We start from the raw sequence: 17,268 nt of genomic DNA, 5'->3' as shown, positions 1-17,268 counted from the left end.
GGGCAACCACCAAATATCTCCAATGAGAACACACTTCACAATATGATGTTGAAATAATACTCACAACCTCCTATATATACCTAATTATGCTTAGGTTAAATAGACACAACCCTACATAGCACCTACGTTGACCTACCTACCTAAATAATAATATAACAATGATAACATAACTTAATTTATGATTAAGATAGCCTCAAGTTGACTATTTATAACCCTATATACACCAATATTAAGGGCGTAGCAGCATAAGTCATCATATCCAATAAATAATACATCATCTACAAAAAATTCTGTGAACAATATCTTCTTTTTTGGTCCTTCCTTGATGTATAGATTGTTGTTGTCATTTGTCCTTTCAAAACCAATTTTTACCATATAACTATGCAATCTTTCATACCAGCCTTTGGGGGCTTATTTGAGACCATATAAATCTTTGTGTAATTTGCAAACCATATTCCTTTTGTTAAGATCTATGAAACCTTCAAGTTGCTTAATGTAGACTTTTTCTTCTAGGATCCATTCAAGAAAGTTGACTTTACATCCATCTGATATAATTTGAATCCTTTATGTGTAGCATAAGAAAGTAGTGTTCTAACACCTTCTAGTCTTGCAACAGGAGCAAATGTTTCTCCATAATCAATACCTTCTTCTTGAGCATAAACTTTGCATAGTAGCCTTGATTTGTTCCTTTATACTTCTATGTTTTCATTCAACATATTTGTGAATACCCATTTTGTGTCATTACATTTTTTTCCTTGGGTCTAGAAACAATAGTCCAAGTTTTTTTCCTTTAAATTTGTTCAATCTCTTCATTCATTGCCTCAATCCAACTTTCATTGTCTAATGCATCTTTAACAATTCTAGGTTCAAACTCAGTCAGCAAACATGTATCTTTTAGTTTATTCCTTGTCATTGTGCCTTTTGACTAATCTCTAATGATTTTCTTAGGTGCATGATGACTTCTGACATATCTATCAATTACAAGTTCCTTCTTCTTAGATTCACTCAGTTCACCATGCTCAAAATGATCTTCTAAATCATGCTCAGGTCCCACTATCTGTGACTTGGGTCCTTCAGACTATGACTTGATTTCTATTATCTAAAATGTAGGTCCTTTTGACTAAGACTCGGGTCCCTTTGACTATGACTCAGGTTGCATTAGCTACAACTTGGGTTGAATTGGAGATCTAGGGGACTCAGGTGGTGAAAATTGTTGATTTTCTTGAACTTTGGGTGAAGTATCAATTTCATAGTAGACAAAGTTTCTATAGTTTTCAAGTTCTTAGATGCTTTGTTCTTCACTCTTTTAGACAAACTCGTCAATTTTTACATGTGCACTTTCTATAACCTTATCAGTAGTAATATTCAAATATTTATATGCTTTTCTTTTGTTGGAGTATCCTAGGAATATGCCCTCATCAATTTTCACATCAAATTTTATTTTCCTTGTCTCTTTTAAGATATAAAATTTGCTTCCAAATACTTTGAAATAATAGACATTAGGTTTATATCCATACCATAATTCATAAGGTGTTTGATCTGAATCTTTCTTCAATTAAACTTGATTCAAGGTATGAACTGTTGTATTGATTGCTTCCTTCTAGTACTTGATTACAATATTTTTCTCTATCATCAATGTCCTTGTACAATCCATAATTGATCTATTTCTTCTTTCTTTTATGCCATTCTACTGAGGTGTACTAGGTGTTGATACCTATCTTTTGATTTCTCTTTCATAGCAGAATTCACTAAATTCATTTGAGATTAATTCTCCTCCTCTGTCTGACCTTAGACAATTTAGTTTCTTTCCTATTTCTTTCTCCACTCTTGCTAGATACCACTTGAATTTTTGATAGGCTTCATATTTATCTTTCAAGTATATTACTATCATCATCCTAGAATAATCATCAACAAATAAAATAAAGTACTTATCTCCATAGTAGCTTTCTATGCCAATAGGTCCACAAAGATCTGTATGAACCAGCTCAAGAACTTCTTCAAAATGATAATTCTTTCTTTTGAAGCTTGTCTTTCTCATCTTCCCAATTATACAATTCTTGCACATGCCCATATCAGGCTTCTTTAGGATTGGAATGCCTCTTACTCTTTTATTCTTGCTTATGTTTGCTAAGTTATCAAAATTCACATGACACAATCTTTTATGTCATAACTAACTTTCCTCTACTTGAGCTAAGAAACATGAACTTTTAGTTAGATCTAGATATAATAGATTACCTTTTGTTTGATTTCCAGTCCCAACCAGATTTCCTTTCCCATCCAACAAATTGGCCTTTCTATTCATGAATTCTACCTTGAATCCAATGTTGTTCAACTATGCCACACTAAGTAGATTGTGTTTCAATCCTTCAACCTAGTATGCATTGTCACATCTGAGTTCATTAGTCAATGCAATGCAACCTTTTTCCTTTTACATAACATGGTTCATAATTTCCAAATCTAACACTTCTACCATCCTAGTGTTCCAAATGCTCAAATTTCATTTTATCACCAGTCATGTGATGAGAACAACCACTATCTATGATACATGTGTCATTCTTTCTAATATTAGAAATGAGGGTCGTCTTATCATTTTCATCATCTAATTCGTCTTTAATAGTAATGTAAACCATTTCATCATCATCACTACTATCAAAATCTTTAGCCATGTAACAAGATTTCTTACCTTCATCCTTGTTATCTTTGTAGATTTTCAAATATTTCTTGCCTTTGTACTTACTACACTTATTTTCTTCTTTACTTTCTTTATTTGGACACCTTGCAGTAATATGACCAACTTCTTCACAAGAAAAACATATTAGGGGCATTTTATCTTTGTACTTTACTTTTCCCTTAGGGAATATTCTTGCAAGTAGGGCTTCATTGGTTTCAAGGTCATCATCAAAATCCTCTTCATCTTTACTATCAGATTGTTTTCTTTTAGATTTTTCACCTTTCTTTTTGAGTGATAGTTTAGGTTGAAATACAGACTCAATGCTACCAAAGTTAGGAACATAGTTATCAAAGTTGTCTAACTCAAAGGCTGTCAACCTTCCCACTAGTGCATCCAAAATTATACCATTTTTGGGATTACATCTCATTTCTTGAATTGCTAAAACTCTAATTGCATAAATAGGAAGAAGAGTTATGAGTACCTTGTTGACCATTGTCACATCATCTATTTTCCCTGCTAAGGCTCTGATTGCACTCACACTTGCTTTGGTTCTTTCACTGTATTGTGCAATATTTTCATCTTCTCTCATCTTCATTTGATCAAATTGACCTCTTAGACTTTTTGCCTTAGCTCTTCTCATGTTGTCATCTCCTCCATAGATATATTTGAGCTTGACCCACATTTCATGAGCAATAGGACATTCTTTGACTTCATCAAATTTAGCTTAACTAAGAGTAGAGGCAATGTCCATCATCATTCTATTGTGATTCTTCTTTTCTATGATTTGTTCCATAGTCAAAGTTTTAGTAGGTGCCACATACTTATTTTCTAAGTACTTTAGGCCTAAGTCTCAAATGGTTTCCAAATGCAGCTTCATGAGTTCTTGCCATGCTTGGAAGTTATCTTTGTTCAACTTAGGAATTTCCCTTCTATAAGATATCTTGATATTTAACTTAGGTCCTTGAAACCTTATCTGCAAGAAACAATAGCTCTGATACCAAATGTTGGAAATGTAAAGGAGTAACTAAGAGGGGAGGGGTGAATCAATTACCATGAAAACAAATCCAAGTCCCTTAAGATGTCAACACAACTTTTAAAAAAATCCTTGTTGAAACTTGTTTAACAAGTGCTAGGGTTTCTGGCAATGATGGTCTGATGGCTTCTGAATCTGGCAAGGATGCTAGCTGCGAAAGCAGGAAATCTGGCAATGGTAGTGTGATGGCTTATGTATCTGGCAAGGACACTAGTTGTGGAAGCGAGAAAAATGGTGCTAGGGTTTTTGGCAATGGTGGTTTAATGGCTTCTGAATTTGGCAAGGATGCTAGCTACAATAGCAGGAAATTGGTGCTAGGGTTTCTGGTAATGGTGGTGTGATGGCTTCTGTATCTGGCAAGGACGTTGGCTGTGAAAGTGGGAAAAATGGTGCTAGGGTTTTTGGAAATGGTGGTCTAATGGCTTCTGAATCTAGCAAGGATGCTAGCTGTAGAAACAAAGAATATGGCAATGGTGGTGTGATGGCTTCTAAATCTAGCAAGGATGTTGGTTGTGGAAGTAGATCTTTTGTATCCCCTTTGATCCCTACCTATAAGCCAATTTCTCTTACTCTAGGGGATGAGTCACTTTTAGAATTTGAAGAACGTTCAAGGGATCTGTCCAAGGATTCTATTATTTTTTGCTTTAAAGGTTTTTGGCCCACTCTCTTGGAGCTCCATGCTTGGATTTTGAAGCAGTGGGATCCATATATTATGGATTCTATCAAGATATTCCCTTTGGTCAAGGGTTTCTTCATTGTTACATTTGTTAATCCAAAGGACAGGAAAGCTATTCTATGTGATCAGGTCTTTTTTTGGGAGAACCACTTTCCTTTAATGGTTAAACCATGGCATCTAGATTTTAATCCTCAAATGGAGTCTTTCAAAATCCCTACTTGGGTAAGGCTTCCTAATCTTCCTCTTCATTTTTGGGTGAATTCTATTTTTAGGGAAATCAGTGAGGCTTTAGGGGATTTCTGTATGGTTGATTCCCAATCTTTTGAGCATTCCCATTCTACTTATGCTAGGATTCTAGTGGATATTGATGTTTTTAAGGGTCTCCTAGCTGAGATTATTTTAAATCATTCAATGGGCTCTTGGACTCAGTTGCTTGATTATGAGGGCCTCCGTTTTAGGTGTAAAAAATGTTCCAATACTGGACATATTGCTGCTAAGTGTGTGTATGGAAAAACTATGAACAAACAACCCTCCTCCTGGTGGAAGGGTGTATTAGACCAGCATTATACAATAGACAAATCTTCTTTTCCGGTGGAAGAGGTTTCTAGATCTAAGATGGTGAATGCTTCTATTTCCAAGGTGGATGCCCAAGGTGTAAAATTTGGTACTCTTGGTGCAGATTCTGGCCAAGATAATGGTGTTGTGGGTCTTGGTGCAGAATCTGGTCGACATAATGGTGTTGAGGTTGCTGATTCTAGACATGGCAAGTTCCATTATGCTATGACTATTTCTGATCAAGGTGTTAAATCTGGTACTCTTTGTATAGAATCTGGTTGAGATAATGTTGCTAAGGCTGCTGATTCTAGACAAGGTAAGTTGCATGGTGCTACATCTGTTGGAGCTAGTCATTGTATGTTTGTTGTTGGAATCGATAATAATTCTACTGGTAGAAGTTCCATTCTGATGGAAGAAGGGATATTAGTTAGTCCTTGTTATAAAGACGGGTTTCAAACTGTTGGCAATTGTTCCAATTTGATGGAAGAAGTGCAGGTAGATAGTCCTTGTCAAAAGGATGGGCTTCTTTTAATTGCTACTGCTGGAACTGGTAAACAAACTAATGGTATCAGTTCTAGTATGCTGGATGAAGTGATGTCAAATGGTCCTTGTCAAAATTTGGATGAGTTTCCCTCTATTTTGGATTCTCAAAATTGGCATTCAAAGGCTATGATGGTAAAGGAGGGGTGGATAACTGTGACTACAAAAAGGTCTAAAAAGACCCTACGTCAATTTGATATGAATTTGTGCTCTCACAAAAAGGGAGTGAAATTTAATTCTTAGTCCCCTTGGATGGTTAAGTACTTCTTGTTGGTTTCTTTTCTAATCTTTTTTATGCTGCTAGCCATAATGTTTTTTTGTTGTAGCATTCTTGTGGTTTAGATCCCTATGGGATGTTGGGCTTTCTTTGAATATCTTTTGGGTCTTTGTTGTAAAAGGGTTTCGAGGTCCCCTCAAAAACTATTTTTACCTTAATCTAAAACATTAAAAATATTATTGTCACTCAGTTAACTCTGAACATGAAGAACTTAAGATATTAATTGTGATTAATCTTAATTAACTTAGTTACAGAAACATAAAGTAAATAACAAAAACACATGAGACACTAATATTTAACGTGGAAACCCAATTTGGAAAAAACACTAATTGTAACTAGTTATCGTTTTTCACTCTTTTGAAGTGAGCCCTGTTAGGAGCAAACCTTGTTAAAGGTTGCAAAATACACTGTTAGGTGTGAACCTTTTAGAGGATTTAGTTCACCCTGTTGGGAGTGTCCTTGTTAGAGGTCTTCAGACACTTCAATCTAGAAATGCCACCTTGTTAGAGGATTTGGATAATAGTTGTTAGGCTAACTCTATTAGGAGATTTGATTCACTACTACAATTATTAGAGAGTAACAATTACTTGAACTAATTGTTGATGCAACTAACTTGATTGATTCATATCTTTATTCTGGCTTGATTACTTGATCCTCCTTGATTAGTTGATCCTCCTTGATTAGAATATTCATTGCAGCTTGGTCAACTCGAATACTCTATCTTCTTGTAGATATCCTTCCAATTCACTTTCTTAAATAATCTTCTTCAATTACATGTTTCAATCCTCAACTTGACCTCATACTTATATAATTTACCTTGTCAAGTCAACTTGAATACACTTAACCAAACAATTTTCATCCCCTAAGTCAGCTAGTATTAACCAATAAATCTTTCAAACTCAATATGTTGATAATTGGCTAAAATAGATTTGAGTACTTGGTCAACATAGGAAAACCCTTCGTTAACTGACCCAACTTGATCAATATTGACTTCATGTTGACTTTCTTTTGGTAACTGAGTGAACTTGGTCAACACGAGATCCATGCTAACTTTCCTTTGGTAACCAAGTGAACTCAGTCAACACAGGATCATCCTTTGATGCTTGAGTGAGCTTGGTTGATACTGTCCCTGAACTAGGTTAATATTGGAACACTCAACATACACAAAAACTTCCTTCAGTGTCCAAGTGAGCTCAGCTGACACTGACTACTCGATAAGACTTGACATTTTGTGTAACATCAAAGACAACATACAATTGAATAATTATTTTCAACAACACTTTCATCCAATGTCATAACTTGAACAAGCTTGTACATTCCCTTTTGGAACCTAACATTCAAATCAAATGTAGACTCATTCTAACTTTTCTTAATATTGTTAAATTTATTTAACACAAAACCAACATTAGTGTTATCCCAAAACTATTCTTTGAAACACTTTTCCAAGTCATCCCATGAACTAATGATATCATTAGGAAGTCTCCTAAACTAGTGTCTTGCATCTTCAGTAAGAGATTGCACAAATAACTTCATGACTACATCCTCGTATTCTACTTCATAATCATTCAAAATATTTTAATGAAGTTTCTATGGTGCTCCTCACTACTAATAACATTATTACTAGAAAATTTTGTGACCTTATCCCTTACCTCATTTGGAACAAGAATTGGACAACCAGGGATTCCTACGAATTATATGTGCTTGTATATTTCCATATATATAGGCCTTTTTAGAAATCCTACACAACCACTAGCACTAGGTCCAACATTATTCACCACAAAATTAGTTTTTACTTGTTGTCCCACACCTCTCTAACATATTCTAGTAGAAGAAAATGTTGGACCATACTGAGAAATTCCTAAATTACTCACTAGGGGACCACAAGCAACACCATAAGACATACCTAGTGAAGATGTTGCTTGTCTTGTGGTTAAACCAGAGGTAGATCTTAGGAATTGAATATTCCTCCTCATTTCAACATCTTGGGCTTCATTTTCCACCTTTTCTGGCTCCTTAGCCAGATCTTCACTCTCTTTCTTATCCTTCTCCAAATCCATGTAAAGCTTTGGCATGGTAAGGGTACCTTGAGAGGTAGCAGGTGATTCATTAATTTGAACACCAACAACCTTTTGTTTACCTTTGTTTGAAACTTTGGTTGTAAAGTCTATTACATTTGCTTCAACTCTATTTTCTCCAACTAGCTTGTATGAGTGGATTTGTGCTATAACAGGTCCCTCTCTCTCTTACAATGTATGCTCCTCTTCTTGGATTTTATATGTCATTACTCATAGATCACCAAAAAAATATGAGTGTAAGGATGAAGATTTATCCTCTAGCATCTTGTTATACTCCTTCAGCATGACCATCCTTCTAAGAATATTCTCTCTCTTTATAAGAGTATGCATGGTTATCTTTTCCTTTTCTTTCTCCAAGTGTATACATTTGGCATCTTCCTCTGCAACTTTTTTCTTGAGAGCCTCAACTTCAACCAACACCTCTTCATGATTAACTATAGTTGAATTTAACTCTATGCGGTCGTTGAGATCAATAAAATTCCTCTCTATAAAAGGGATCTTCTCAAGGTAAGATCTATTAGGTTAAGTAATATGTGATTTCCCACATTGGTCAATTTCTTTAGAAACACTTTGTCTAAAAATAAAATCCCCAAAAAATGAGACTTCTTTATCTTGGTAGGCTACTTCATCTTGAAATAGAGTTGTAAGAAGTTCACATGGAAGCCTAGTATTTTCAAATTCAGAACTTAAGCATGAGAATTCACTTTCCTATATGGGATGATACAAAGGGTTATTCTCAATGTTATCCCTAAGTTTCCAAGTATGATTGGACTCTCCCTTTTTCTTTAGCCAATTTCTTCTACCAACTTGTGGTAAATCTATGTGTAGTGCGACCTCAAGATGTGCTTTTGTATAAGCCCTTGTATTCTTTCTTTTGTTAGCCATTTTATTAAAACATAAGTTTAGCATCAATTAATAAAACCTTGACTGAGTCACCACCCATTAGGGGAAAATTACTTTTCTAATGACAACCCTTGAGAATCTATGAAAAGGATAAACAACCCATAATAGGTATGAATATTGAATCCCATTATAATGTGACTACCTTCACTATCCCAGTTATGCAGTACAATACTCCACACTTACACAAGAATACAACCCAGATGTCAATCTAACATAATACCCTGATATGACAAAGAATAACAATTGTGTTATAATAAAGAGACATTGGTCTGACACACATGTATTAAAATGCCAAATAATACCCATGTAGTGTGTTTCCTAGTAGATTCATCATTTTTTTGGCTCCTGATATGACAAGATTTTAATTACCTCTTAGGATGTTGAAAATACCTATGAGTTAGCCACAAACCATGACAAGTATTTCCATTTAAACCAATAAGACCAACTGATATGACATTTAGTCTTCTTCCCTTTGAATTCTATAGGATTCAAGTGGGCATACCTTGGAATTAATTACAATTTTCCTTTACAACAATATTATAATTAATTCCATTATATCAAACATTTTCTTTTAATCCTTCTAACTTAGAAACAACAAAAGGAATGCAAGATAGCTAATTCTTCTACCCTAAACATATCTAAATCAAGTGTAGGTTAAAGATCTATAAATCAAGTATAGGAAGATTTGCACAATAATATAAAATAAAAAAGATTTTTAAATAATGATTTTGACACTATGTAGGTCTATCTATTTTCCTAGATACATGCATGACCAACACTTTATCCATTGGGTTATACATTCATAAAATGACACTTCAATTTCAAATTGGTTTCATCACTTTGTGAGGAAAAATTGATACATAATCCATATCCTATTTTTATCAAAATCTCCACATGAAACTCTTCAATCCTCTCATGTCACATTAAGTAGTTAATTAATTTGATTAACAATAAAATATGAAATGGGATATCATTAAGAGTAAACTACAATAGCAATTCAATATACTTGCTATCGAATCACAAAAAATTAAAGATATTACAAGAAGAGACAAGGCCTCAATTGGACAATTAATACTACTTCTTTGTTTGTATTAAGTTACTTAAGAATAATATAGCTGGAGTGTTAAATCCTATGAATTAACAACTCCAAATAGGCTCTGAACACTTGATGCAAGAGCATCTAGTAGTGTAAGGGCAATCCTGTACCGCCCAAAAATATGCTTAATATTAGTTTCTGTTTAATGTATTTTCATTTTTGGAAATCCATTTGGGTCAAATAGAGGTTCCAACACTCATAGTTCCACTATTGGTTTTCTGGGTTAGAGTTTTTGAGCACCTTGGGATATGTGCCAATGCAAAAATAAAGTTATTTTGTAATTGAGCCATAATTATGGTGAGTTAGAGAGTGTAAGTTGGAGGTATGATTATAATTGTAATTAAAAGAACTCTAGAAAAAGAATTGGGTCAAAAGGCTTTATGATTTGAAAGTTATTATAGTTTTAAGTTTCCTGAAGACCTCCTAAGAGCACTTCAAAGTCAAATTTGAGACACTAAATAGCCTCATACATGCCCAAAAAATGGAGGATGAGTGAATCTATCCATAAGCCTATAGAGCACTTAAAGAGATTTTCAGAAATATAAACAGTTCGTCAATTGGAGTCTCGAATCAAAAGTTATACCTCCCGAAAGTTGGACTCCATTTCTGGATTCTTCTAATTTTACACTGACTTCTAACGTGATTTATAGAACCTTCTATTTTGGTGGTGGATGCCAAATGGCATATTATAGAATGTATTCCTAACCCTAAACCTAATTCGGGTTACTTAAGAACATTTCTGGCATTGTAAAGGCAATTTTTTTGGTGGAGTTTGGGAGAGGGTTCTGTGAGGAGGATTTTTCTCCAAAATTAGACCATTGTAAGCCCTTAGGGCATGTCATAAAGTCTATTTTCATTGTATTGAACGTAATAGCATATCACTTCTGATAATAATATTTCCCTTTTCCTCTTGCATTCATTTTGGTTGTGGTTTGTGCCTAATCAACATTGAAACCCCATATTCCTTCTTTATGAGCAAAACTTAGAATACAAACACTACAGAGTACTTGAACCAACTCAAAACATGAAAATAACATTCATTCTATCAAATTTTGGACCCTTAATCCTAGTTTTGAAATCCTTTTATAAGGAAGGATTGCAACAAGCTTTAGACATGGGAGAGCATACATACATGTCACTTTTTCATTTGACAATCATTACTTGTTACAAATAAGACAAAATAACAAGCAACAACAATAGAGATAGTTCCAAAATGAATAGCTTGCAGCATATGTATTTAGAGGGAGGGTAGTCATCAGAATAGGATATCTTACTTTTTTGGTTCACCTGCTATGGATACACCTACATTACAAATAGAAAAGTATTCCTAAATACATATGTTGCAAGCTATTCATTTTGGAACTATCTCTATTGTTGTTTCTTGTTATTTTGTCTTATTTGTAGCAAGTAATGATTGTCAAATGAAAAAGTGACGTGTATGTATGCTCTCCCATGTCTAAAGCTTGTTGCAATCCTTGCTTAGTTCTGTGAGGAGGATTTTTCTCCAGAATTAGACCATTGTAAGCTCGTAGGGCATGTCATAAAGTCTATTTTCATTGTATTGAATGTAATAGCATATCACTTCTGATAATAATATTTCCCTTTTCCTCTTGCGTTCATTTTGGTTGTGGTTTGTGCCTAATCAACATTGAAACCCCATATTCCTTCTTTATGAGCAAAACTTAGAATACAAACACTACAGAGTACTTGAACCAACTCAAAACATGAAAATAACATTCATTCTATCAAATTTTGGACCCTTAATCCTAGTTTTGAAATCCTTTTATAAGAAAGGATTGCAACGAGCTTTAGACATGGGAGAGCATACATACATGTCACTTTTTCATTTGACAATCATTACTTGTTACAAATAAGACAAAATAACAAGAAACAACAATAGAGATAGTTCCAAAATGAATAGCTTGTAGCATATGTATTTAGGAATACTTTTCTATTTGTAATGTAGGTGTATCCATAGCAGGTGAACCAAAAAAGTAAGATATCCTATTCTGATGACTACCCTCCCTCCATTATCTCTTCATAGTTCATTCTGGCTCTATTCAATTAGTATCTCCATCAAGCAAGGCCTTGATTTATGCTACAACCTCCCATATGGTAATATCTATGTTTATGTCAAATATGTGATATCCCGAACTATATTCAGTTCATTTAGGCTCTTTACCCACTTGACATCTACTATGGCTTTTGCATCAACAACCACCTTGTTCATATCCATTTCAATTTTATATAGTGTATCAATAATCTAATAGAAAATTGACACATTTGCATCTCCATTGTAGTAAGCTATAACTCTTTTATTATTCAAAATATTCTCAAAAGATGCGACTCACTCCTGCCAATCCCTTAAATTTCCTTCAACATCAACCATGGGAGGCATCAAGCCATCTGTGCCATCTACAATGATCTTCATCTTGTTCTATATTAGTTTTAACTTACTAGTAAAAAATCCATCTAACTCCTTGACCCTACCAAGCATTTTTATGGTAGGAATAATAATTTCCTCTGGCAACTCTTTTTTTCTATGTCATTATTAGAATTAGCTTATCAAAAAATAGACTATATGGACCCCACTCCTTAAACAAATGAGTTAATAATGAAAGTGCCTCAAAACATTGGTGCTTGGCACCTTGTAAGGGAATAAAGACATTATGTACATTTTTAGAAACATTTATTCTATGGCACAAAATGTCCTTCATTGCATTTACCTCTACCTCTTTGCCTAGATCTTTCTCATCAATGTCCATGCTTACTTGTTGCTATGATATTTCTTCTCCTTCTATCTAAAATTCTTTATCATTCATCTCAAACATACACTTTGTAACACTTTTCAAATTTCTTATTAATTTTTCTAGTTATGTGATTTTTTTTTCCATCACATAACTCTTTTTCATTTCCTCTTCATATTGCTTTCTGGTGGCAGCATAATTTTTAAAAGTTTGAGCAAGTTGGTCTTCAATCTCATTCATCTTGTCTTTTCTCAGTTCTGATATTGCACTCAGTAGGCCAAAAATCTCTCCACCTCATGTGGACTGCACACTCCAAAAGATTACACTCCCTTGAGTTATATCTTTTGTCTCCATCAGTTTTGGCTTGTTTGACTTTGTAGCTATACTCCATATAGAAATATTTTATGCATTAATATTGTAGCATGAACCTCTTTTCAATCCTCTTGAGCCAAAATATTCAAATGAAATTGATTTTTCTTTCTTTCAAATCTTGTCCAACATGAAGGAGGAGGTCAAATCCCAACCAAGCAATAACAACATTTCACTCCTCTTTACTAGCTCCCTAGCCTCTTCTATATTAAAAGTTTCACTATCAAGGTCATAGGCTTGTAATTTTCCTATCAATTCGACAACCTTCTCATCATATCCACCAAGTTGCAATTTCAAGGTCAACTCATTTTGTTTCAATTTGAACAAAAAACTCCTAAATTCCTCATTCTTCACAAAGTCATCATCCTACAAGAATTCTTGTGCTTTAATGATTCTATCATCCAACATTTTAGAAGCCATTTCTAATTATCTAGGAGTCTTCTCACTTTTAGTGGCCTAATTTATCAAAAAAAATTGTCTTAAGTCAACAAAGTATTGAATCCTCCTAGGCAATATTTGTAAGGCTTTCTCTCTGGCCTTTTAAGGAATCTCAATAATTTTTTTCTTTTTGCTACCCCCTTGTGCCCATGTTGATGTTTTAGGTTGTTCCTCCTCATCCTCTACTTCAAGGAAAACATCAAGTTTAGGGGACACAAGGTTCACCTTTTCTTCCTCTTGCTCTTGTATTTGATCAAACACATGGGACATGATTTCTTGATAATTTTTAATACATTTAGTAAACCTATCCAAATATTTGGTATCACTGTAAAAACTTAGGAATGTCAAGTCATTTCTTTTCATCTCTTCCTCAAGCCTCATGATATCCTTCCACTTTAGGGTTTTATCCTTACAAATGTCTTCAAATAGATAATTCCTAATCACATATTCTTCTCATAATTGTTTGCTTAAGGGTGAATTGTACCCTCTTATTTGTCTAATGCAATTCTCACTACATCCTCATGATCATATGTCCTCAAAATTGAATATGAAAATTTGATATGTATAAGGAATGCATCAGTCTCATATATTGCATCCTTTCCAATATTGAAGTCCTCAACCTTAAAATTTTGCACAAAAATATCCCCTTCCGTCTTGTTGGCCCTCAGTTCTCCTTATTCATCAAAATTAGTTGCCAAAATAATTCCATGATACATATTATCTCAAGTACAAATCTAGGTAAAATATGGGGTGGTTGTGGGAATACATAAACTCTCATGATAGTATAGTTCTCAAACAAAAACATATCCTCCAAGTTGTGTTTCAATTTAGCATCATCATCATAACATAAAGTGGGCCTAAGCAATTCTCTCACTACTTGTGAAATTCTCTCCAGATTACTTCTATCATATTCATTATTAGTAATACAGAATCATAAAAAAATGAAATGGAATTGGCATAAGGATAAAACTTGTTCCATACCCTAGTCTAGCATTGCACAAGAAGGGCCTCTCCATACTTCTCAATCTACTCAATGAAATCTGGACTGATATGGCCAGTGTTCTTGTATAGAGTAAAGTGCATGGGTACTAAATAATGGTAAAATTTGAAATTTTTGATTTTCCCTTGTTGTGCACCTATGATTTCATATTGAAACATTGTAATTATGTGCTTGACATAATCATATCCCACATTAGTATACAAATCCTAAATATTTATACCCATTGTATATGTAACACCAGTGGCATTCATAATCCCATCAACTCCTAACACCTTATTGAGACCAAAAACTATCTTCTGGAAATATCTATGAAAGTATTCAAGTGACACGAGTTTATATTTTTTTTGGAATTTCTCCCATCTATTTCTTGCTCATAGGAATGTGTTACTTCATAACCCTACTGATAAAGAAATTTTTATGTGATTGGAAAGTTTCCTCAAATTTATCCAAATTAATTTCTTCACCCATTGGTCCTTCAAGACCAAATACTTCAATAAGTGATTCTCTATCTAGTGTGCATAGCATGCTCTTGTCAAATTTATGAAATGATTGGGTGGCAACATCATAAGCCTTAATCAAGACTTTCACTAGTTGTACATCAAAAATAACTTTTGGTGCAATCAACTTACCCAAATTCTTGTACCAAGGGTTATAGGTAGGAGGGTTATTTAATATTATATCATAGAAGAACCAGAAGAGTTCACCTCCATTGGTGTTGGGGATTGTAGCATCTCTATAGAAACTATATAGATATCTTATCATATGTGCATTTGAACACTGTGCATTGGAAGAGCCTAGGAGAAGTTTTAACCTTTCTTCAATGAAAGGGCTCTAATTTTTAACTCTTGTGTGTGTTGGGCTTGGTGGAACTTCTTCAATCTCTACCTCTAAAATCAGTTCTCCTTCTTGCATTGCCATATCTTAATCAACAATCAACTCTACAAGTTTTTTGGCTTTGAAAATGTTGCACTGGCTTTCATTTTGAATTGTTTAATAGGTTTTACGAGTTAGAAGAAACATTGATGGCATTAAAAATTTGCATGCATAAATTCCTTCAAATATTCATAACAATGCCTTTACTTATACTTTGTAGCATTTGTACAACCTCATCATCAATTCACCTTTTATTAGGAACGGCCCTAGCTCATTTGTGCAAACCCTAGTCTACTTGTCTTTACAGTTACTACATGACTTTTCAACTAGGAGTTGTGATGTTAGGTTCAATAGTTTATTCATTCTAATCACATCCTCTCTATTTTTTACCTTAAAACCCTTTTGGTCTCTGCAAATTTTCACCTACTTCATTTCATGTTCATCTCCACTTCAAAACTAGGTTTTAATTATGACTCCTAACTATCGCAATGTAGCACTTGACCACCAATCCTAATAGTTTGACCTAGTCAAAACTTTGTAGCCCTAAAAATCATTATCCTTCATAACCCTATGAAATTATGTTTCTTATCCAATTCCACTTCACCATTAGTTTCTGTATATCATATGATGAAGCCCCACTTAATAATCTCCTTCATTGTATAGCATCACAACCCTATACCTTAACTATGCAATTTGACTTGTGAAGTCATGCTTAACCTCATATCACTAGGTCATAACTCTATCTTACTATTTGGACTTTACACCTATGAAGTTGTGCTCAACACTTTTCAAACCTTCACCATGACTTCGTGATGGTAAGAAGCTTAAATCATTTTAGAGTAGAGATGTTACGCTCACTATTTTATATTGCTCATCATGACTTCTCAACCCTTGACTTTAATTCTAAGATGTTACTAGCCATATTGCACTCAATGCATTTTATAGCTCCTTGCCACTTTGCAACTTAAAATTTCAATTATGCACGCAACATTTTGAATACACATAGTTTCCAAGTAGAATGGCCCATGTGATCCAGCGAATATCATCTTCCACCGTTGATCCTTCATTTTTTCTTGATCAGATTTATCCATGTGGCAATATGCACATTCATAGCTAACACTACGAAATTGTGCATGACGGCTTATCGCCACTTCATGGACTTAAATTCCTTTGCTTGAATAAAGTATAGAGGTGTAACGATCATTGTATTCAACAAGCCATCACAACTTGGAAAATTAAACATAGACCATCAGATAGATTGCAAAGATGTCACCCTTAACCACTATCATGCAAGTCAGCACCTCGCAACTACAATACTCCTTTTGCACTTAACCATGGAGAAGTCACAATGTCTTAACAATATAGCACATTGCCACCTTGAGATCACTATGAAGAAAATTATTGTGATGTAGTGCTTGTGGTCTAATCTCCTTCAATCGCAACATCACAACCTTAAATGTGATTGTCAAAATGAAGCCCTAGATGTTATGATGAACTACCAATCATTGCTTTGCTACTTGATATTTAAAACACCAAACATGGCTTGCAAAGTCACACAATCCTTAATATTTCTAGATCATTGTCTTATTTTAAAACCTTTCAAGGGGACCAGAGATGCTACTACCAAAGGGATGTCTTTACTTCGTGACCTAGAAAAGTGAAAGCCCTGTACCTCTTGCAAAGTTGTGAACTATAGGAAAGATAATGTTCAGGGCATGAGTTCGAAAAATAAAATAATTAGGAATTAATAGGAGACATACAAAAAATCTAGGGTTTTAAACTTAGGGTGAAAACATTACAAGGCTAGAAAGAATAAAACCCTCCTTAAGAAAATGAAACTAACTCTGAGACATTAAAAAATAAATAGCCAATGGAGAATATGGCTAACACATTCAATGTTTTTCATATATTTGTGCTTAGAGAGCATACCCCTAATGTTTCTCATGTTTTCACTTGGTATTCATTACAGGTTGCAGATGGGAAACTGGCTTTGGAGTCTGTTAGAGGTAATTAGA

Source organism: Cupressus sempervirens, chromosome 11 (assembly GCF_028749045.1).
Source record: "Cupressus sempervirens isolate cs-2001-9-10 chromosome 11, ASM2874904v1, whole genome shotgun sequence".
Lineage (NCBI taxonomy): Eukaryota > Viridiplantae > Streptophyta > Pinopsida > Cupressales > Cupressaceae > Cupressus > Cupressus sempervirens.
Note: the sequence above shows the minus strand (reverse complement) of the source record.